Genomic DNA, 23,908 nt, shown 5'->3' with positions numbered 1-23,908 from the left:
GTCAGTCATTAAGATATCCCAGTGCTTGGATATAATTTGTACTACTTCAGAGGTTTGTGAATTATATGTAAGGACCAACCTGGGTTTGTTGTCACTAGTTTTTGTCTTTTTGTATAAAAGTTCTTGTCTTTTGGTTCTCTGAGCTCTAAATTTGGCTTGTTTGATTTTCCTTTTACTATAGCCTCTTTCTATTAACCGTTAGGTTACTTGTTTGGCTCGTGTTTGAAATGTGGTGTCTTCCGAGCAGTTCCTCCTGGCTCTGAGAAATTCACCCGTTGGTGAACCTCGAATGGTACCCGGTGCATGCGCACTGGTACTGTATAGAAGACTGTTGGTTGCTGTACGTTTTCTATACAGATCCGTTTGAATGTTGCCTTCAGGATCTTTTTTAATAGTAAGGTCTAGGAAGTTTATTTCACTTTGACTAGCTTCATATGTTAGTTTAATATTTAAGTTGTTCCTGTTCAATATATTTAAGAATGTCAGAAGTTCCTCTTGGGTTCCTTCCCAGATGAAAAAGATGTCATCTATGTACCTTATCCACATGGGTATAAGGTCTGTATATATATTGTTGATATCAGAAAACACTTCTTCTGCCTCCCACCAAAAAGAGATTGGCATAGGTCGGGGCACAAGCTGTGCCCATGGCAGTGCACCGAACCTGTAGATAATGTTGGTTGTCGAAAATGAATATGTTGTTGGTTAGTACAAATTCCAGTAAGTTAAGGATGAAATCATCATGTGGTTTGCCCTCTTCAGATTTTTGTTCTAAAAAGTAGCGAACTGCTTGTAGACCATCTTTATGTTGGATTGATGTATACAATGACTCAACGTCCGTTGTTACCAGCCATGTTGATTTATTCAAAGAGATATTATTTAATCTTTTTTTAATTTAAATTTAATCTTTGAAGGACCTGCATGGTATCTTGGACGTATGAATTTATGAGTTTATACCAATCTACACAGCATTTACCCAGCTTTATTCAATTGAGCCTTTGTGCCACAGCGATTTGTGTATAGATTATACCGTAGTATTACTATTTGGGCTATCATACCCCAAAGGCCTATTTACATAATTCCTGTATATAAAGGAATCTATACATGACTACTCTATCCTAGGTTTTTAATTGTTTATGTCTTTTTTCCCCCTTCTCCCTCATTTTTAGTCAAATTAAATAAAAGTTAAGGTAATTTGAAGGTAATTTGACGCCGCATAGGGGTCAAGACAGTGAGTGCTATAACCGCATTCTTTCGTGGAAGTGACTTTATCACCTCCACTCCTTGTGTGAATGCAACCTTTGTGCGGTAGCACCCCTCTCTCTAACATCACAGAAAGATTTCACAATAACCAATTGTGACTAACCACCATAGATATATTGGGGAGCATGTCCAAGTGTAGTGCCATTGCTCAAACTTGTTTCTAATAATTGGATAAAGGTTTGTCTGCAAGTATTTTGAAGGGACAAATCTCTGCTCTTTCTGTTTTATTTCACAGAAAGATTGCTACTCTTCCTGATATTCACTGTTTTGTTCAGGCTTTAGTTTGTATTAAGCCTGTCATTAAATCAATTTCTCCTCCTTGGAGTCTTAATTTGGTTTAGAGGGTGTTGCAAGCTCCCTCCATTTGAGCCTATGCACTCTTTGGACATTTAACTACTTTCTTGGAAAGTGTTGTTCCTTTTGGCCATCTCTTCTGCTAGAAGAGTTTCTGAGCTTTCTGCTCTTTCTTGTGAATCTCCTTTTCTGCTTTTTCATCAGGATAAGGCGGTTTTGCGGACTTCATTTAAGTTCTTACCTAAGGTTGTGAATTCTAACAACATTAGTAGAGAAATTGTTGTCCCTTCCTTGTGTCCTAATCCTAAGAATTCTTTGGAAAAATCCTTATATTCTTTGGATGTGGTGAGATCTTTGAAATATTATGTTGAAGCTACTAAAGATTTCAGAAAGACTTCTAGTCTATTTGTTATATTCTCTGGTTCTAGGAAAGGTCAGAAGGCTTCTGCTATTTCCTTGACTTCTTGGTTAAAGCTTTTGATTCCTCAAGCTTATTTAGAGTCGGGTCAGACCCCGCCTCAGAGAATTACAGCCCATTCTACTAGATCAGTCTCCACTTCATGGGCTTTTAAGAATGAAGCTTCAGTTAATCAGATTTGCAAAGCGGCGACTTGGTCCTCTTTGCATACATTTACTAAATTCTACCGTTTTGATGTATTTGCTTCTTCAGAAGCAATTTTTGGTAGAAAAGTTATTCAGGCAGTTGTTTTAGTTTGATTCTTCTGCTGATGTTTTAAGTTTTTATTTTCTTAATAAGAATAATTTATATTTTGGGTTGTGGATTAATTTTTCAGTATATGGCTGTTGTTTATTTATATCCCTCCCTCTCTAGTGACTCTTGCATGGAGTTCCACATCTTGGGTACTTGATATCCCATACATCACTAGCTCATGGAATCTTTCCAATTGCATGAAAGAAAACATAACTTACCTGATAAATTCATTTCTTTCATATTGGCAAGAGTCCATGAGGCCCACCCTTTTTTTATGGTGGTTATGATTTTATGTATAAAGCACAATTATTTCCAGATTCCTTTGTTGATGCTTTTTACTCCTTTCTTTATCACCCCACTACTTGGCTATTCGTTAAACTGAATTGTGGGTGTGGTGAGGGGTGTATTTATAAGCATTTTGAGGTTTGGGAAACTTTGTCCCTCCCGGTAGGATTGTATATCCCATACGTCACTAGCTCATGGACTCTTGCCAATATGAAAGTAATGAATTTATCAGGTAAGTTCTTACATAAATTATGTTTTTATATTCTGTAAATATATATATATATATATATATACTGTATATATATATATATATATATATATATATATATATATATATATATATATATACACACACATACACTAATATGTAATACACACACACACACACACTAATATGTAATGATAAACAGTATCCCACAAAAGTGAGTACACCCCTCACATTTTTGTAAATATTTTATTATAGCTTTTCATGTGACAACACTGAAGAAATGGCACTTTGCTACAATGTTAAGTAGTGAGTTTACAGCCTTTATAACAATGTTAATTTGTTGTTTCCTAAAAATAACTTAACACACAGCCATTAATGTCTAAACCATTGGCAACAAAATTAGGACACCCCTAATTGGAAATGTCCAAAATGGGCCCAAAGTGTCAATATTTTGTGTGGCAACCATTATTTTCCAGCACTGCCTTAAACCTCTTGGTCATGAAGTTAACTAGAGTGTCACAGGTTACCACTGGAGTCCTCTTCCACTCCTCCATGATGACATCACAAGCTGGTGGATGTTAGAGACCTTGCGCTCCCCCACCTTCCATTTGTGGATGCCCCACAGATGCTCAATAGGGTTTAGGTCTGGAGACATGCATGGCCAGTCCATCACCTTTACCCTCAGCTTCTTTAGCAAGGCAGTAGTCATCTTGGAGGTGTGTTTGGGGTCGTTATCATGTTGGAATACTGCCCTGTGGCCCAGTCTCCAGAAGGAGGGGATCATGCTCTGCTTCAGTATGTCACAGTAAATGTTGGCATTCATGGTTCCCTCAATGAACTGGAGCTCCCCAGTGCCGGTAGCACTCATGCAGTGCCAGACTATGACACTCCCACCACCATGCATGACTGTAGGCAAGACACACTTGTTTTTGTACTCCTCATCTGGTTGCCGTCAAACATGCTTGACACCATCTGAACCAAAAAAGTTTATCTTGATCTCATTGGACCAGAGGACATGGTTCCAGTAATCCATGTCCTTAGCCTGCTTTTCTTCAGCAAACTGTTTGCAGGCTTTCTTGTGCATCATCTTTAGAAGAGACTTCCTTCTGGGACGACAGCCATGCAGACCAATTTGATCCAGTGTGTGGCATATGGTCTGAGCACTGACAGACTGACCCACCACCCCTTCCGCCTCTGCAGCAATGCTGGCAGCACTCATAAGTCTATTTCCCAAAGAAAACCTCTGGATATGATGCTGAGCACGTGCACCCAACTTCTTTGGTTGACAATGGCGAGGCCTGTTCTGAGTGAAACCTATCCTGGGAAACCACTGTATGTTCCTGTACACCATGCTGCAGCTCAGTTTCAGGGTCTTGGCAATCTTCTTATGGCCTAGGCCATCTTTATGTAGAGCAACAATTCTTTTTTTCAGATCCTCAGAGAGTTCTTTGCCATGAGGTGGTCCAGTGACCAGTATGAGAGAGTGTGAGAGCGATAACACCAAATTTAACACACCTGCTCCCCATTCACACCTGAGACCTTGTAACACTAACAAGTCACATGACAGCGGGGAGGGAAAATTGCTTATTGGGCCCAATTTGGACATTTCTACTTAGGGGTGTACTCACTTTTGTTGCAAACGGTTTAGACATTTATGGCTGTGTGTTGAGTTATTTTGAGGGAACAGCACATTTACATTGTTATACAGGCTGTACACTCACTACTTTACATTGTAGCAATACATATACACACACACAGAGACATATATACATATACATCTTTAGACTTGTATATGTATTTATCTCAATGTTAAAGCCCTTTGCTTGCCTTTTTTTCCCTAACACCTGAGGCCTCATGTCTTTGAGCCCTTATAACTTTTATGTGCAATGTTTTGTTTTTTTAATGAGTGTAACTGTACTTTGTAACGTATTTTTGATGTGTTTTGTGACACTTTTTGTTCTGTGAAACAGTTAAGCACAACTCTAAGGATACACTAACCAGATGAGCATTAACTTGAATTGCGCTCAAGCAATCATGTTTACTTTCATCTTTTAATATGAACGCAATGTAATCTTTGCTCAAACGAACGTGAAAACTCGATATTGCTTGCACGCAAACATTTGTGCTCCACTCGTAATCTGGCCCACAGTAACAAGATAATTTGACATTGGAAGTAAAGAAGAGGTCAAGAAAAAGGGTGTATTTGTTTAATTCAAATGAGTTTGTAACTATATGACATTATTAACTGATGCAGATCCAATAGAGAATAGCTAAGAACAGACAGATGAACTGTCACTTAACTACTGAGTGCATCTTGCAGTTCATTATAAGATATGTCCCTAAAACAAATAACCTGCAAGTTCCTCTAAAGGGACTTCATTGCACCTGGCTCTAATAGAAGTGATCTGTGGTAAATTATGATCACATATTTATTGTAAAATAAAAAAAAAATTATAATTTGAGGGTTTCAGCAAAATATCAGCTTTGTTTTACGTCTCAGCTCACACAACCTCTGTCATAGTTTATGATCTCTTTGTCAGAAAAAAAGGAGGAAACATTGAAATCTTTTACAATCACAAAGCTACTTGTTTTTTAGACATTTCAAAGATTAAATTAAGCGAGGCATCGCAAAACATCAACTATCAAAGTACTGACCCTTTTGTTTTCTGCACCACTAAAGTCGCTCTAATTACTACAAGCACTGATTATGAATACAAATAACACATCATTTTCTTTTTCCTTCGGAGACTTGTCAAGTAGTAGCTTCTTCATGAGTTGATTTCAATTCTCCTGAGAAAGATGCCAAGAACAAACACTGCAATAGAAGTGTACAGGGTTACACGCTAACTGCATCAGAATTTTACCCAGCAATGAATAGCAGAAAATAAAAAAAAAAATGCATAGCACTGCTGTCTCCCCCAGGAGTTCTCTGCATCATTCAGTATGATTAGAAAATTAGAAAAAAAGAACCCTTCACAATCCCTCCTCAAATGTCAAGTAGTCATACCCTTTAACTTACTGAGAAAGGGAAATATATTTTCTTTGCACTTGCTCTTGTGACTTTGATTTTTTTTACAGTTTTAATAAAAATGAGCTGAAAGGTTACACCTTTTTAAAGATGTAACCTTTCCATGTTTAAAAAATACATATGTATGTAGTGGTTTAACAATTATAATCCCTTTTACTTATTGAATAACTTAGGCTAAAGGAAAAAGAGAGAAGCACACAATAAACTTAAAAATTAGAATCTATATAGTTTTGCCTTTTATGAAATATGTATAAATAATGAATAAGTGAAATAATGATAAACTTTAAAAATATAACTTTCAGAACAAAAATAAACCATTCAAAACTATGACCCCATTCATTAGTGGTTTGACGTGAGAAAGTTATATACAGTAGTGATGATTTTGGGTTTTGATTTCTGTGCTATTCCAATCCTTCTGAACAACTGCTATTATATTTAGCAGACAATATTTCCAGGATATGTAGCTAACAATTTACTCAAATGCATGTGTTTATTTGGCCTTTTCTTATCTTTTTATCTTGAAAGCTTTTTTGCTAGTTTTTCACTGACCTTACTCAAAAACCTAATCATCCAACTGCACCCAGGATACATTGTTGTTGTACCCTATATAAGACTACTTGCATTTCCACATATTTTTTTTCAAGACCATATTTTACAAACACTGAAAACACATACAGAAAACAGACCACACTACGTATATAACATACACACATTTATAATATAGGTGTTTATGTAGTGTAAGTGATTCTACTGTATATACTTTCTGTATAATTATGAAAGAGAGGCACTTTAACAGAAATAACAAGGTGGACATTGACTGAGGGACTGAGATGGCTCTATGAGAGGGAGTGATATAGCTAGAAATATGGGGAATAAGAAGGGGGTTGGTGAGTCATGGAGACTGTAAAAGGAAGTGGGAGGTTAAGTGAGTGCGAAGGCTCAGTAGGTAGAAATGAGAAAATTTAAGAGTCTTCCTTCTCCTCAGGACGTATAATTCAATGCTCGTTATGATGGCAAGGTGTCCTGATGTTCAGATGAGATCATATTCAAAATGAATTGCAGCTCTTTTTACCTGTCCTCTCCTAGGCAATCTCCAGTGGAGCTCACCTGCTATTAACATGTATAGTGGCATTAATTGGCCCAATTCAGGATATCTCATACAACAAACATGGACCTCTAGAAATTCAGAAAAACAATTAATATAACCACACATTTTGAAAATATGTTTTCAAAACAGGATCTCTAAATTTGGGTTAATGTTAAAAGGACAGTAAAGACAATTTTTTTTTTATATGCGACAGGAAGATAATGGTTTTGAGATAGAATAGTAATTCCATAGAATGAAGCTGAATTGCGAATTTTTCATTGATATATTAGTTTCACTAATGAATTTTATTAAATCTAGATCACAGACAATTCATTCAAATTATACAACCAGTATATTTTAAAATTATTTTGTTTTTACTAAAAACATGTAGACTACCTAAAATATGCATACGAATATATAATTTAATTAAGTAAATACACTATTATATCTTATGATTTACAATAAATAAAAATAAATACCATGAAATGGGTAGGTTTCCAAAACTAATTATAAACAATATTTTAAAAGGGAAAATAAAATTATGCCATGGCCTACATAACAATATTTATACAAGCAGCTGGTACTAAAGAAGCTGCGATATTAAAACCATTTTATAACCTCATATTAAAATTTCATAACCTCTCCTCCATCTCTGAGGTTGTGGTTCATATTTACCCTGGACTAATAACACTGGGTGGTTGACATCCCCTGCTCTTATGCAAAAAGGCAGTGTTGCATGCAATGATAAATGTGGGCAACATAATTTTTCCCACTCTATGCTATTACAGGTGGACAGGTTTCTTAGCTGGGGGCATTGTCCTCCAACACAATGATAAATGGAGCCCTTTATCTGAATACTGATTGCCATAGACTTGTATAAAACAGTGAATATTTAAATGAGCATAATATTTGAAGATTGTAACCAATAAAGTTTAACATTTATTTCCATAAACAAATGTTCCATATTATTAACGGGACAGGAAACCCAAAAATTTTCTTTCATGATTTGGATAGAAAATTCCATTTCAAACAACTTTCCAATTGACATATTATAAAATGTGCTTCATTATTTTGTTGTGCTTTGCTGGAGGAACAGCATTGCACTACTGGCAGCTAGCTGAACACATCTAGTTAGCCAATCACAAGAGACAAATGTATACAGGCACCAATCAGCAGCTAGCTCCCATATGTGCGTTTCCTTTTTCTACAAGAGATACCAAGAAAACAAACCACATTTAAAAAATAGAAGTGAATTTATAAGTGTCTTACAATGACATGCTCTATCTGAATCATGCAAGTTTAAGTTTGATTTTCCTATCCTTTAAAACCATCCATTTAAAATGAAACATGCAGAAACATCAATGTTAAAAATCTATTGCAAAAGTAACTGCTTCACTTGTCATATGCTGTAATAATGCTGCACTTTTTTAGCAATTCACTGTAATATTGTATCAAAAGGAAGTGGAAGAAAAAAATCTCTAAGAAGGAAAGGCCTTTATAAGAATTATGAATTTCCTGATAGACATCTCAGGCAGGGAATGTTCAAACAACTTCTGAGTAAGATGGATGTGTTCTTTTAAAAATATACCCTCTGTGGGGTGTTGCTGTGCTATTATATTTGGGTAGGAAAGACTGAAAGCAAAATTTCTCTTCCTTGACATATTATATGTGTTATTTATTGAATTACTTAAACTACAGAGAGCTGTGTTGTTTCTTTTGTAACCATAAGGCCCACTGCTCCCTAGCTGAAAGTTAGCAAAGTCCGTGAGCTGAATATTGCTGAAGCAAGAGAATAAGTTCTCAGAAGCATATGCAATTCTTCATGTAAGAGAAGGAAAAAGAGAATGGAAAGACAGAAGCAGAAATGCTGACTGTAATTTAAACAGAGGAGACTTGTCCTCCATGTTGAGTTGCTCATCATATTTTGTGACACTAAAATGTGAATAGAGAAATGAAAATCATGAAACCAGAGAGAAGAAATATATTTATAGCTACAAACAAAGCAACATTTCTATTTTCTGAAAAGCTTTTTTCACAAATTTAAATGGTAAATATAGAAAAAATACTGACGTTTAAATGGACACTCAAGTCAAAATTAAACTTTTATGACACAGAGTATGCAGTTTTTAAAGACTTTCCATTTAACTTATTTTAAAAAACTGTGCCTTTGTATATGCACACATTCTGAAGCATCAGCTCCTACTGAGCATGTGCAAAAGTTCACAGTGTATACGTATATGAGTCTGTGACTTTTGATGACTGTCACGTGATATATGAGGCCAGCAAATGAAAGGCAATTTTGACATTTGTTTTAAGGGAAAATAGCTCATTTAAAATGTATTACTCATTAAGATGGAGTAAGTGCGATTTCATTGTCTATTTATTATTCACATTTTGATTATGCGATTCTACTTTATTTATTTGTCCTTTAAAGTGACCTTTTAAAGAAAAAATAGCATGCTCTAATTGATTACAGATGTGAATGCTTATATTTATTTATTATTTATTTATAAAATATTTTACCAGGAAGGATACATTGAGATTTCTCTCGTTTTCAAGTATGTCCTGGGACCACAAAACATTGTATTGATACAATAGGGTACAATAAAATACAAAAACAATAATAATACACAATATATGCAAACATTTAACATAGAACTGGTAGGACATATTTAATCAACCATGAAAGGCACATTCTGTTTTGAGATATGTAGAGAGGGATTTCTTAAAGGATATTAGGCTTGGGGAAGTTTTTAAAGTGTGAGGGATGTCATTCTATAATTGTGGTGCTCTGTAGGAAAAGGAGGATCGAGCTGCTTTCTTTTTGTATTGAGGCAAGCTAAATAATGTGCTGGTACTGGATCGGAGGTTATAGGAGGTGGGAATACCTGGGGACAGCATTCTGCTCAGGTAGGGTGGGAGGTAAGGCTCTTAAACACAAGGCAGGAAAGATGGAGGGTGTGCGTCTGGATTCCAGCGTCAGCCACTTTAGTTCTTTTAGCATGTCACAATGGTGGGTCCTGTAGTCACATTATAGCACAAAGCGGCAGAACGAGTATTAAGTTTATTAAGATGAGTTTGCGGTGCAGGTGCATATACTACGTCCTTATAATCCATGATAGGCATCAACATTTGCTGTACAATCTTTTCCTTAAATGTAGGGCTGAGGCAGGATTTGTTTCCGTACAGGGCACTTAGTTTTGGATAAAGTTTAGATGCAAGTTTTTCTATGTGGAGGCCAAAAGATAGATTGGGGTCTAATAACATACCCAAGTATTTAAAAGAGTGGACTGCGGTCAGCGTGCAATTGGATTTTGTTTTGATGCGAAGATGGGAATTTTGTAATTTGTGTAATTTAGGTCCCGTTCCAAAGATCATTATGACAGTTTTTTCAGTGTTTAGGAAGAGTTTGTTTTTTGAGATCCACTTTTCTACCTCTGTGAACTGGTCTTGGAGCACTGCTTCAAGCTGCGACAGATCGAAATTGCATAGATTACCATGTCATCTGCATACATGTGTACAGTTGAGGAATTGCAGACATTAGGTAGATCATTTATAAATAATGTGAATAGTAGGGGTCGGAGAATGGAACCTTGGGGTACACCACACATGACAGGGAGAGGGATGGAGTCACTGTCAGAAATGGAGACATATTGCGACCGATCCGATACATATGATCGAAACCAGGTTAATGGACGATCAGCAATACCAGAGTTTTTTTACTTTGAGCAGTAGTATGTCGTGGTCCACTGTGTCAAAGGCCTTTGCAAAATCAAGGAAAATAGCTCCAGTTAGGTCTCCTTGTTCCATGCCAGTTTGGATGTCGTTGCAAACTTTTAGGAGGGCAGTTGTAGTGGAGTGATTCAGGCGAAAACCGGATTGATCAGGGGTCAGATAGTTAGATTGTTGGTAATACTCACATAATTGCATATGGACGCATTTTTCTAAGATTTTTGACAATGCTGGGAGCAAAGATATAGGGGGATAATTAGAAACCAAGGTTAACTCCCCACTTTTATGGATAGGCACTACTCTTGCAGTTTTCCAAAGTTTGGGTATGTATCCAGACACCAAGGATTCATTAATTAGGGTTGCGACCGGTTTAGCAATTGCCTGCACACTGAGCTTCAACAGCATTGCTGGGATTTGATCAGGTCCAGACTGGTTTTTCATTTTTAGACTATGAAGGTGTTTCTTAATGACATTGATGGGTACAGGTCTAAAATTGAACTTCTCTATATTGGGTCTTTGCTGATTTAGTGGAGCCTGATCCACATTTGTAGTTTCAGGATGCGTGTCATCTATAAGTTTGTCAATCAGGGTGGTGGAGCATCTGACAAAATAAATATTAAAGGCATTTGCTACTTCTAAGGGGAGTTGCAGGGTATGGTTGTCCACAATGACAGTGGGGGGTTGGGAGTGGATTGGTGGATTTTGTAAGTTATTTATGAGTTTCCAAAACTTTCTAGGGTTTGATACGTTATTGTTCAGATTTTCACAGAAATATTGGGCCTTGACCAATTTTGTTTGTTTAGAACATATATTTTGCCATTTTCTACATACACAGTGATCGATCATAGAGCCTGTATGTTTGAATCTTGACCACAATGAATCCCGAAACTGGTACATTTGAATGAGGTCAGCTGTGATCCAATTCAGGTGTGCTCCTTTTACTCTCACCTTACGCAGCGAGGCATGTAAATTCCAAACTTGTAGGAATTCAGACTGAAAGAATTCAACTGCAGAGTCTAGATCAGGGATTAAGTTTAATCTGTGCCAGGGTAGGTTCTGGATGTCAATTAGAAAAGATTGAAGATTAAATTTTTTGAAGGATATGGTGATTTTAACCTTGGGAGAGGATTTAGTTGCCTTTATTTTGCGCACGCAGTACACTAAGCAGTGATCACTGAAATTGTTAGGGAGAACACCTGCCTCCTGGATTCGGTCAGGAGAAGTGGAGAGAATCCAGTCGAGCAGGGTGTGATTATGGCTTTTGATGTTTATGCGAGTTGTTGAGGAGATTAATTGCGTTATCTGCAAAGATTTAAACAGCGAGCGACAAGTATTATTTATTGGATTCAGCCAATCAATATTAAAATCTCCAAAAACCAAAATTTCACTTTTTGGGTTTTGAGCTATGGTTTCATATGTGCTATGTTAGAAATGGAATGCACAGGGGAGCTAGGGGGGCTGTAGATTCCTGCAACAATGATTGATTTACTGCATGGGATCTCAATTTTGCCAGAAAGGAAATCAAAGGTGGCAGAAGAGCTATATTTTTGTAAGGGGGTGTACTTTATGGAAATGTCAGCATAAATTACAATGCCGCCTCCTCTCTTTGCTCTATCATTTATATGGCATGAATACCCATGTATTGCAATGGCAAAGTCAGGTATTTTTGCGGTTATCCACTATTCAGAGATCATAATGATTTTGGGCTTGTAATGTGAACACCAAGCTTGCAAGGCATCGATTTTTGGTAGTAAGCTCCGAATATTACAAGTGCACAAAGGCAAGGCCTTTTTTAGCTGGAAGGCTAGGAATGGAATTTGTTGCTGGACCAGGGTTAGACTCTACATCATTTGCAAGGGTAAGTAACATAAGGAAAAGGAATTTTGAAATCATTTTTGTTTGGCCATATTGTGAATGTGATACTTTATAATTTTGTGAGGTGGGGGTAGGATTGTTATTTTTAATTACCCTCCACCAGCACTCAGCAGATAAGTTACAGCAACAGAGCAGGCCATGGTGTATGGTAATGTGTTTTCCAGTTTGAAATATGTGTTTATGGTGGTAATGATAGGAACAAAATTGGAGTGATTAAAGAGTTATCATGAATAACAGTATGGTCATATTTGGATTCATGTTAGTGGTATAAGGTGTGTAGATGGGAGGGGGAAAAATATATATATATATACTATTGTTGTCTGATATGTAGTTATTTGTAGGAAGAGAGGGTATGTATTCTAAAGGGTTAAGCAAAAGGAAGGATGTGTTGATTAGTGTTTGCACCTGTCATTTAATGAGAAATAAAGTAGTGTGGGAGACTATCTATAAATGAAGAAATCAAATGAGCCTGGTGTGGGTTGGATGAGGGGCAGGGTGGGAGGGAAACTAACTTCCACAGGCTACCTGTTTGCATAGCAATGGTACTGCTGAGGTGAATGTCTGTCTGTATTTTCTTATTAAGACTGGGGTGCTTTTAAAATCAAGCTGAAGGAAAGAGATATATTAGCGTCAGATTGGCCAGCAAAAGTTTAAAGGAATGGGGAGGTACTATGTCTTAAGCAAATACAGGGAAAGTTGAAAGTTACAGAGATAAGACAGAGGCATTCATGCAGGGAAATAAACCATTAAACAAAGTACAAAAAATATATATGGGCTTTAACTGGTTAAACTAACTTTTAACACAATGGTCAGACATAATCGTGACAAAATATGCATTTACAATTATCTAAGCAAAAAAAAAAAAAAAAAAACAATATATATAGCAATACACACATCAGAAAATAACAGGGTAAGTAAAATAAAGTGATATTATTATCTTCCACAGGCTACCTGTTTGCATAGCAATGGTACAGCTGAGGTGAATGTCTGTCTGTATTTTCTTATTAAGACTGGGGTGCTTTTAAAATCAAGCTGTTTGCATAGGTGAATGTCTGTCTGTATTTTCTTATATTATTTATCCTAGCTAATTATGGGGTCAATTCCAATCCAGTCCATCATGCTTATGGTCTGTTTTTCAGCTCCTGTTATGCCTTTTTTTTACTTCGCTTTACTATGATCAAAATGCAAACAATAACATTCTTATATTTGAAAAAATAATGGATAGGATAAGGAACCCATATGATACTTGTACAGCAAACCACCTGACCACAAGTTATTGACTAAATATTAACAACAAAATTGACATATTGAATGCAACTGCAAAAGGCACTTTCTCAAAACCTACAGATCGACCAGTAACACACATTAAGTAAAATAAAAAAATGGCCACTGACTAGCACATGTTCTGACCTGGAAAACAAGATGCACACAACATTGAAGGCCCTTTTTTTTTCTTTCTTTTTTTTCTTTTTTTTTTTCCTTATTATTTTTATTGATATTCAACAAGCAATTTATAAGTAATTTCAAACAAGGAAGATAATTTTCTCAAATATTGCAGGCATGTACAGAAATTTGATTTAGCTAAACAAAGACACCAACAATGTGAATATTCTACAAGATAGCAAAAAAACATCAGATAATTAGTATTTTCACAAGCATGTTTCACAGACATGTACAAAATTTGTTGTAACTTAATCAAGAAACCAAAGCTGTGAATGGCTTGGGCCTTTAAGGGATTCCTTGGAACATTGGACAGAAAAAACTTTTCTCTGAATTCTATCTGATAACTCTGGGAAACTATTTTCAGAACCGTGGGAACTGGAACAGACTAAAACTAAGCTTCCTTAAAAAAGGCCTAACCTGCCCCCTACCTACCCTGGATCGGGAGCCGTACCTTCATGCAAACTTGGCATTATGGTAGAGTTTTTTGCTTGCTCAAAACTGTTACACATTGCACTAGGCCTCCAGTCTGGACCAGATGCGCTTTGCTTTTGAGAGGACAACTTTCTGTTCCTTGTTCTAACTAAAGGAACAAAAATGATTAGAGGCTTTAGATTTTCCCTTGGATTTTTTGTCCTGAGAAAGAAAAGCATTTTTTTCCTCCAGTAAAAGTAGAAATTATAGAATCCAAATCAGAACCAAACAATTTCTTTCCTGGAAAAGCAAGAGGTAAAAGTCATGGGTTTAGACACCATGGGGCTGATTTATCAAAGTGTCAATCTCTGCGCATTCGCTGGAGTCAATACACTGACACAAATCTACATATGATGGCCTTATTTATTAAAAAGCCTGTCAAAAACACATGAGTCAAGTATGGCGCAATGAGCATCAGACTGTTGACAAATATGAGTAATCAATGTCGCAGATATTCTGTTTTTTCCCACTTTATTTATACCATTTTATTACTGTCCATGAACAAGGATATTTCTCTAAAGCTAATCTTTTATTTTTCATCTGTTAATGTCCAAGAAATAGCTAGATTTAGGGCACCATGTACTAAGCAGTCAATTTATCCGACATTGTAGACACGGATAAACTCGCTTTAGCTCGCAGCCAGCGAAATGATGTATTATGTACTAAAACACCACTCTGAAATAGTCACGTCTAGTCCACCGCGAGCAGTGGCAGAGGATTGATAAATTTGATGCCTTGCTCGTCACGACTAATTTAATGTACTAAAATGTCTGGAGAATTGTATGGCCTATTATTAACATGTGACCTGCAAGGTGTCACAAACATCATAGTAGTCGCGGGAATAGAAATCAGCAACTATAAAAGGGCAACATTAGTAAAAAAAACTTTATATTGTTAAAAAAAAAATTGGAACATTTCATTCCCTGTGTTCTTTTTGTAAAATTTAAATTCAAATTTCGATATGATTTCATCTGGATCTGAGTCCCAGACTTCTAAATCAAAGAATCCACACTTTTTGCATCAACAAAACGTTGTTTTGATAGATATGATTATCAAATCATATGACTACTTATTCAGATGTTATGTAAAACAGACCAATTTTGCATCTGGCAATGAATAAGCAATGCAGTTAGTGCCCAGGGTCCTGAAAAAAAAGAAGTTGAACAGATCAAAAAACATTATAATGACATCAAACATTTCGCCAAAGCTAAATTGGCCAATGAAAAATATTCTGCACGTGCTACCGGAGGTGGACCACGATATGTTGTGGGCTTAAACGACTACGAAAAGAAGCTTGTTCAGCGGCTAGGGCCTGAAATAATTACCAGTATAACGGACGATTTGAGAGGTAAATATATAACTTACAAATTGATGTAAAATTAATATAAAAAATTGATTGTTGAATGTATAAAATATTAGTTATGATAATTTACATTATTTGTCAAAATATAAATAAATTTGCGGCCTATGTATGTTACATCGCAAATAGGCCTCATTTACTTTTATGCATATAATAAATCACACAATATCGATAATTTTGCATAGGGATTGATTTATCAAATATATATATATGAAAGCGACTTTTAAGTTCACTTTTATTCTATAATAAGCTTGGTTATCTTTTTATCCCTTGTATAACAGTATGACAGGAATATCTACAATAATTGTTAACTATATTGTCTACTGTATTGTTCCTGCATACAGTAGTCTATTATGTTTTACATTATTGTCATTTTTACTGTTTTGATTTACTATAATTTTTTTTTTTTTTTTATAGATAAACCTGTTGTTACATTTGTAAGCTTTGATATGCGTTACAAGAAAAAGAAAACATCTAATGTCACTATTATACTTATCTGTCCGTTGTGGGCAAGCTTAGCCTCAAGTGGTAGAGTCTTTTATGTAATAATGTCTCTCATTGAAGAAGTCGCTTGCTGCAATGGGGTATTTTTGTTGTGGTCTTCCCTGTCTTGTCCTGCTGGTTTTCGTGCTCCCGTTGTCATATTCTCTGAGGGCGTCGGGACTTGTATCTTTAATATTTCACAAAACGTTGTAAGATCCTCCATATGGCGAAGAGTTGCTGACTTGTCTCCCCTCGTGGCAGTGAGGCTCACTGGGAATCCCCAGCGGTACGGAATTTTCTGCGATCTCAGAACTGAGGTCACGAACTGTAGATCTCTGCGTTTTTGTAATGTGGTGGGACTTAAGTCTGTAAATATTTGTATTGCTATACCGGCATGCGTGAGTTGGTTCTTCTGCCTGGCATGCCTTAGAACTTCCTCTTTGTCTGGGAAACTAAGAAATTTCACTATGATGTCTCTTGGTGGTGCTTTTGCAGGCGGTTTGGGCCTTAGCGCCCTATGAGCCCTTTCCAGTACTATATCTGGCGATGTATTGTTGCCTTTCACAGTTCTGAAGAGGTCTTGCAGATAGCCGGGTATTGCTGCTGGAAGTATACTCTCTGGTACCCCTCTGATTCTCAGATTGTTGCGGCGCCCCCTATTGTCTAGATCTTCTACCTTTTCCATAAGGTTTTGTATAATTTCGTCTTGGTTATATGTTAATTGGGAAAGGTGATGTATGTCTTGTATGGCAGTGTCGTGACTTTCCTCTAGGGTATTGACCTTACGCTCTACTTTCTTGATGTCTTTCTTAATTTCGTTGAACATATCACGCATATCAGTCATTGCTGTTCTGATGTCATCTTTTGTTGCTAGCTGCATTAAATCTGCTTTAGTAATTTCTCCTGTTTTGTTCTCCTGTTGGGACCCTGTTAATTGATCTTTTGTCTGCGCCATTTCTTCTGTTTGTTCTTTGTTCTGTGGGGTATTATCTATTGGTTTTAAATACTGATTTATTTTTTTTGCTTTAGTTGTAGTGTCTGTTTTAGTTTTTTTTGCTGGCATACCCAACAGTTAGTCCTTTTCCTGCTTTAGTGCACTCAGTTGTTATGTTTGTTACTGCAGCACAAATTGTGGTGAAAGTCTGCTTGCCATTCAAGTTATTGTATTTTGTTATATTCTATGTAGAGGCAAATGATAACAAGATTTGTGTCTTTTCAGTCTCTTCAGTATTGAGTTAACCTCTTGCCTGTTCACAGATATTATTAAGCTTTTTATGGTTAATTTACTTCTCTGCAAGTCTATCACTTCTCTTTCTCACTGATTTCTAGTAATCAGTTAGGGTCTTTTGATAATTACGGTGTACAATAAACTTGCTTTGTATACATTTTTACCCCCTGTTATGCATGTTTTCTTATTGTTTTGGTGCCCAGTGTTTGGGTTTGTGCGTGGTTAAGGGATATTTATTACCTTTATTTTAAAATTATAGTCCCGCTTTTCTCTCGCTGACCTCCGGTGCTTGTAATTGCAGCTGCAGGGCCTAGATCTCTTTGTGACCCTCCAGTATCGCTTTCGTGTTATACCGGTAGGTACTCACATGACCCCTTTCACTTCTGTCTTATTGTTCTATGTGGCAGTGAGTCCCAGTGTCCTGCGGCGGTGTTTGATGACCGCTCTGCGGTCCGTTACATATGCCTTGCTGTGATCGCGCTTGGCTGGTGCCCACGTGGCGGCCGCAACCCTGCAAGCTTCTCTATGTCGCGGCTCTCAGTATGCCGCTCCGGTGTTCTGGTTTAGCAGCGGTAGTCACTTCTTGCCTAGTTGCGATCTCTTCTTGTTGATGCACCCTTCTATCAAATATTCTGTTCTTTGGGCTCTGCTTTTTCAGGTATGAGTGCCTGTCTGGAGGATTACGGCCTAAGAGCTATGCTAAGCAGCGGCCATTACTCTGTGCGGCCAAGCTTCGCCCCTACTATAATTTTTATATATGTTTAAAAATATAGATAATGCCCTTGGTAGCCATCCCTCAGTTGTTCCTAACAAACACTGTTATATTAAAATATTTTCTGATCCAATTTTATTAAAGGGACATTGACCCCAAATTTTTTTCTTTCGTGATTTAGATAGAGCATGAAATTTTAAGCAACTTTCTAATTTACTCCTATTATCAAATTTTCTTCATTCTCTTGGAATCTTTATTTGAAATGCAAGAATGTAAGTTTAGATGTTGGCCCATTTTTGGTGAACAACCTGGGTTGTTCTTGCTGATTGGTGGATAAATTGATCCACCAATAAAAAAAAGTGCTGTCCAGAGTCTGAACCAAAAAAAAGCTAGAATGTTTTTTTTTTCAAATAAAGATAGAAAGAGAACAAAGAGAAATAGATAATAGAAGTAAATTAGAAAGTTGCTTAAAATTGCATGCTCTATCTGAATCATGAAAGAAAAAAAATTGGGTTCAGTGTCCCTTTAACTTTTATCTACACATTTATTTATTTTTTTTAATCATTAAATTAACAATTCTTTTGCATTTTATATTTTTTTGTGCAACATTAGAAATAAATACTCTTGCATTATCACTATCTTATCTATATTATACAAAAGAACTTGCTCTTTGTGAAAATATATATAAAAAACTATTTAAAAAGAGGCTTTCTTGAATGGACAGTCAAGTCCAAAAAAATTTAATGTTTCAAATAGGGCATGAAATTTGAATAAACTTTCAAATTTACTTTTATCAACAATTTTGCTTTGTTCTCTTGGTATTGTTATTTGAAAGCTAAACCAAGGAAATCTCACATGATAATTTATAAGCCCTTGAAGTCTGCATGTTATCACTTTCTTTTTGATCTGCTTTGCAATATAGGAGAGACCTAGTTGATGTGAGGCATATAGATAACATTGTGATCAAGCCATGGCTTATGTCAGACATTGCACTAATTTGCTCAAATTAAAGTCAATAGATAATAAATAAAATGACATATAATCATGGCGCTTTCAAAAGATGCTTAGATACAAGGTAATCACAGAATTAAAAACTATATACATGTAAATTTAACAGTGTTGGTTATGCAAAACTGTGGAATGGTAAATAACATAATTTATGTAAGAATTTACAAGATAAATTCATTTCTTTCATATTGGCAAGAGTCCATGAGCTAGTGACGTATGGGATATACAATCCTACCAGGAGGGACAAAGTTTCCCAAACCTCAAAATGCCTATCAATACACCCATCACCACACCCACAATTCAGTTTAACGAATATCCAAGTAGTGGGGTGATAAAGAAAGGAGTAAAAAGCATCAACAAAGGAATTTGGAAATAATTGTGCTTTATACAAAAAAATCACAACCACCATAAAAAGGGTGGGCCTCATGGACTCTTGCCAATATGAAAGAAATTAATTTATCTTGTAAATTCTTACATAAATTATGTTTTCTTTCATGTAATTGGCAAGAGTCCATGAGCTAGTGACGTATGGGATATCAATACCCAAGATGTGGAACTAGAGAGGGATAAAAAAAAAAAAACAACAGCCATTTTCTGCTGAAAAAATAATCCACAACCCAAACTATAAGTTTATTCTTCAAATGACAAGAAAAACTTAAAACATCAGCAGATGAATCAAACTGAAACAGCTGCTTGAAGAACTTTTCTACCAAAAACTGCTTCTGAAGAAGCAAATACAACAAAACGGTAGAATTTAGTAAATTAATTTAAAGAAGACCAAGTTGCCGCTTGCAAATTTGATCAACTGAAGCTTCATTCTTAAAAGCCCACGAAGTGGAGACTGATCTAGTAGAATGAGCTGTAATTCTCTGAGGCGGGGCCTGACCCGACTCCAATAAGCTTGAAGAATCAAAAGCTTTAACCAAGAAGCCAAAGAAATAGCAGAAGCCCTCTGACCTTCCTAGGACCAGAAAATATAACAAATGTTCCTGAAATCTTTAGTAGCTTCAAAATAATATTTCAAAGCTCTCATCACATCCATAGAATGTAAGGATCTTTCCAAAGAATTCTTAGGCTTAGGACACAAGAAAGGGACAACAATTTCTCTACTAATGTTGTTAGAATTCACAACTTCAGGAAAAAAATTAAATAAAGTCTGCAAAACCGCCTTTCTAAATTCTAAAAGAATGCCAAGAAAATTCATAAGAAGAACACCAAGAAATGTAAGTCTTCCAAACTCGATAATAAATCTTTCTAGAGACAGATTTACGAGCTTGTAACATAGTATTAATCACTGAGTCAGAGAAACCTCTATGACTTAACACTAAGCGATCAATTTCCATACCTTAAAATTTAATGATTTGAGAACCTGATAGAAAAACGGACCTTGAAACAGTAGGTCTGGCCTTAACGGAAGTGGCCAAAGTTGGCAACAGGACATCCAAACAAGACCTGTATACCAAAACCTGTGAGGCCATGATGGAGCCACCAGCAACACAAAACGATTGTTCCATGATGATTTTGGAGATCACTCTTGGAAGAAGAACTAGAGGCGGTAAAATGTAATCAGGTTGAAAACACCAAAGAAGTGTTAGTGCACCCACTGCTTCCACCTGAAAATCCCTGGACCTGGACAGGCATCTGGGAAGTCTCATGTTTATATGAGAAAACACATCTGGGTGGAGGGACCACCCCCCTGTATGTAAAGTCTGATGGTTGAAATAATCCACCTCCTAATGTCTATACCTGGGAAATGCACCGCAGAAATTAGACAGGAGCTGGATTCCGCCCAAGCAAGTATCTGAGATACTTCTTCATAGCTTGTGGACTGTAAGTCCTACACTGGTGATTGACAAATGCCACTGTTTGTGATATTTTCTGTCTCAAAACAAATGTACGGTTCTCTCTTCAACAGAGGCCAAAACTAAAGAGCTCTGAGAATTGCATGGAATTCTAAAAAATTGATTGGTAATCTCGCCTCTTGAGATTTCCAAACCCCTTGCGCTGTCAGAGATCCCCAAACAGCTCCCCAACCTGAAAGACTTGCATCTGAAGTGAACATGGTCCAGGTTAGCCGAACAAAAGAAGCCCCTTGAACCAAACGCTGGTGATTTAACCACCACGTCAGAGAGAGTCAAATATTGGGATTTAAGGATATTAATTGTGATATCTTTGTATAATCCCTGCCCCATGGATTCAGCAAACAAAGCTGGAGAGGTCTCATGTGAAAATGAGCAAAGGGAATCGCGTCCAATGCTGCAGTCATGAGACTTAAAATTTCCATGCACATAACCACTGAAAGGAATGACTGAGACTGAAGGTGCCGACAGGCTGCAACCAATTTCAAATGTCTCTAGTATGTTAGAGACAGAGTCATGGACACTGAATCTATCTGGAAACCTAAAAAAGGTGACCCTTGTCTGAGGAATCAAGAAACATTTGGTAAATTTATCCTCCAACCATGTTTCAGAAGAAACAACACTAGTTGATTTGTGTGGGATTCTGCAGAACTTAAAGACTGAGCTAGTACCAAGATATCATCCAAATAAGGAAAGACCGCCATGCCCTGCTCTCTGGTTTCCATAAAGCAGGGCACCTAGAACCTTTAAAAAGATTATTTGAGCTAATCAAAATGGAAGAGGAATGAATTGGTAATGCTTGTCTAGAAAAGAGAATCTCAGGAACTGAAAATGATCTGAATGAATCGGAATATGAAGTTATACATCCTGCAAGTCCATTGAGGACATAAAATGTTATTGCTGAATCAAAGGCAGAATAGACCCGAAAGTCACCATTTGAAAGATGGTACTCTTACATAACGATTCAAAATTTTTAGATCCAAAAATTGGTCTGAATGAAATTTCCTTCTTTGGGACAAATTAATAGATTTGAATAAAACTCCAGACACTGTTCCTGAAAAGGAACTGGCATGACTATCCCTGAAACTCCAGGACTGAAACACACTTCAGGAAAGCCTGAGCTTAACTGGATTTGCTGGGATATGTGAGAGAAAAAAATCTTCTCACAGGAGAACTCACTCAGAATCATATTCGATACCCTTGAGAGACAATACTCTGAAACCATAGATTTTGGACAGAATTTATCCAAACATCCTTGAAAAAACCTTAATCTGCCCTCTACCAGCTGAGCTGGAATGAGAGTCGCACCTTCATGCAGACTTAGGGGCTGGATTTTGGTTTCTTAAATGCTTGGAATTATTCCATTTAATGAAGGTTTCCAATGAAAACGATTAGGAGCTTTATATTTACCCTTAGGTCTCTTATTACCTTGGAAAGAAAGAGATAGCAATCTAGACTTAAAAAGTCATATCAGCATTCCAAGAATAAAGCCACAAAACTCTTCTATCTAAAAATAGCTAAAGACATAGATCTAACATCAATCTTGATGATATAAAAAAAATGGCATCAGGAACTGATTAGTATGTTGCAGTAAGCGAACAATGCTAGATAAATCAGAATCCAATTCTTGTTGCGCTAATTCTCCAACAAAAATGTTGATGCAGCTGCAACATCAGCCAAAGAAATTGCAGACCTGAGACGACCTGAATATAAATAAGCTTTCCTTAGAAAAGATTCAAGTTTCCTATCTAAAGGAACTTAAGTACTCTCTTCCATAGGAATAGAGGTACGTTCAGCAAGATTAGAAATAGCCCCATCAACTTGAGGATCTTTTCCTAAACTCTATATTAATTGCTGGTAAAGGATACAATTTTTAAAACCTTGAAGAAGGAAAAAAAGAAGTACCCGGCTTATTCCATTCCTTATAAATCATATCAGAAATAGCATCAGGAATTGGAAAAAAACCTCTGGAGTAACCACAGGAGGTTAAAAAACAGAATTTACTAGTTCTAATATCAAGAGGACTAGTTTATACAATATCCAAAAATAATTAACACTTCTTACAAAGAACGAAAAATACTTCATTTAAAATAAATACGTAGGTTGTTAGTGTCAATATCTGAGGAAGGATCTTCTGAATCAAAAAGATCCAAAGACAGTTAGGAAGAAATTCAGGCTGCACAGTTAGGAAAATTGTAAAAAGTCCAAAAAGTCTTTTTAGTATGAATTTCTAAGTGGACAGGAACAGGAAGTTCAATTGTGACAACATATTGAAGAAAAAAGGATCCAAACTATTGAGAAATATGGTAATGATGTATATAGTGTATATTTAATAGTGATGTCGAGAACCTAAAATTTTGCGTTCGCGAACGGCGAACACGAAATTCCGCAAATGTTCGCGAACCGGGCGAACCGCCATTGACTTCAATGGGCAGGTGAATTTTAAAACCCACAGGGACTCTTTCTGGCCACAATAGTGATTGAAAAGTTGTTTCAAGGGGACTAACACCTGGACTGTGGCATGCCGGAGGGGGATCCATGGCAAAACTCCCATGGAAAATTACATAGTTGATGCAGAGTCTGGTTTTAAATCATAAAGGGCATAAATCACCTAACATTCCTAAATTGTTTGGAATAACGTGCTTTAAAACATCAGGTATGATGTTGTATCGATCATGTAGTGTAAGGGTTACGCCCGCTTCACAGTGACAGACCAAACTCCCAGTTTAATGCACTGCAAACAACCGCAAACAGTCCATTTGCACAACCACGAGATCGATAGATTTGATAGATAGATAGATAGATAGATAGATTACATAGATTAATAGATGCGATATACATTTGATAGATACAATTTACATAG

This window comes from Bombina bombina, chromosome 6 (assembly GCF_027579735.1).
Source record: "Bombina bombina isolate aBomBom1 chromosome 6, aBomBom1.pri, whole genome shotgun sequence".
Lineage (NCBI taxonomy): Eukaryota > Metazoa > Chordata > Amphibia > Anura > Bombinatoridae > Bombina > Bombina bombina.
This window is presented reverse-complemented; position numbering follows the sequence as displayed.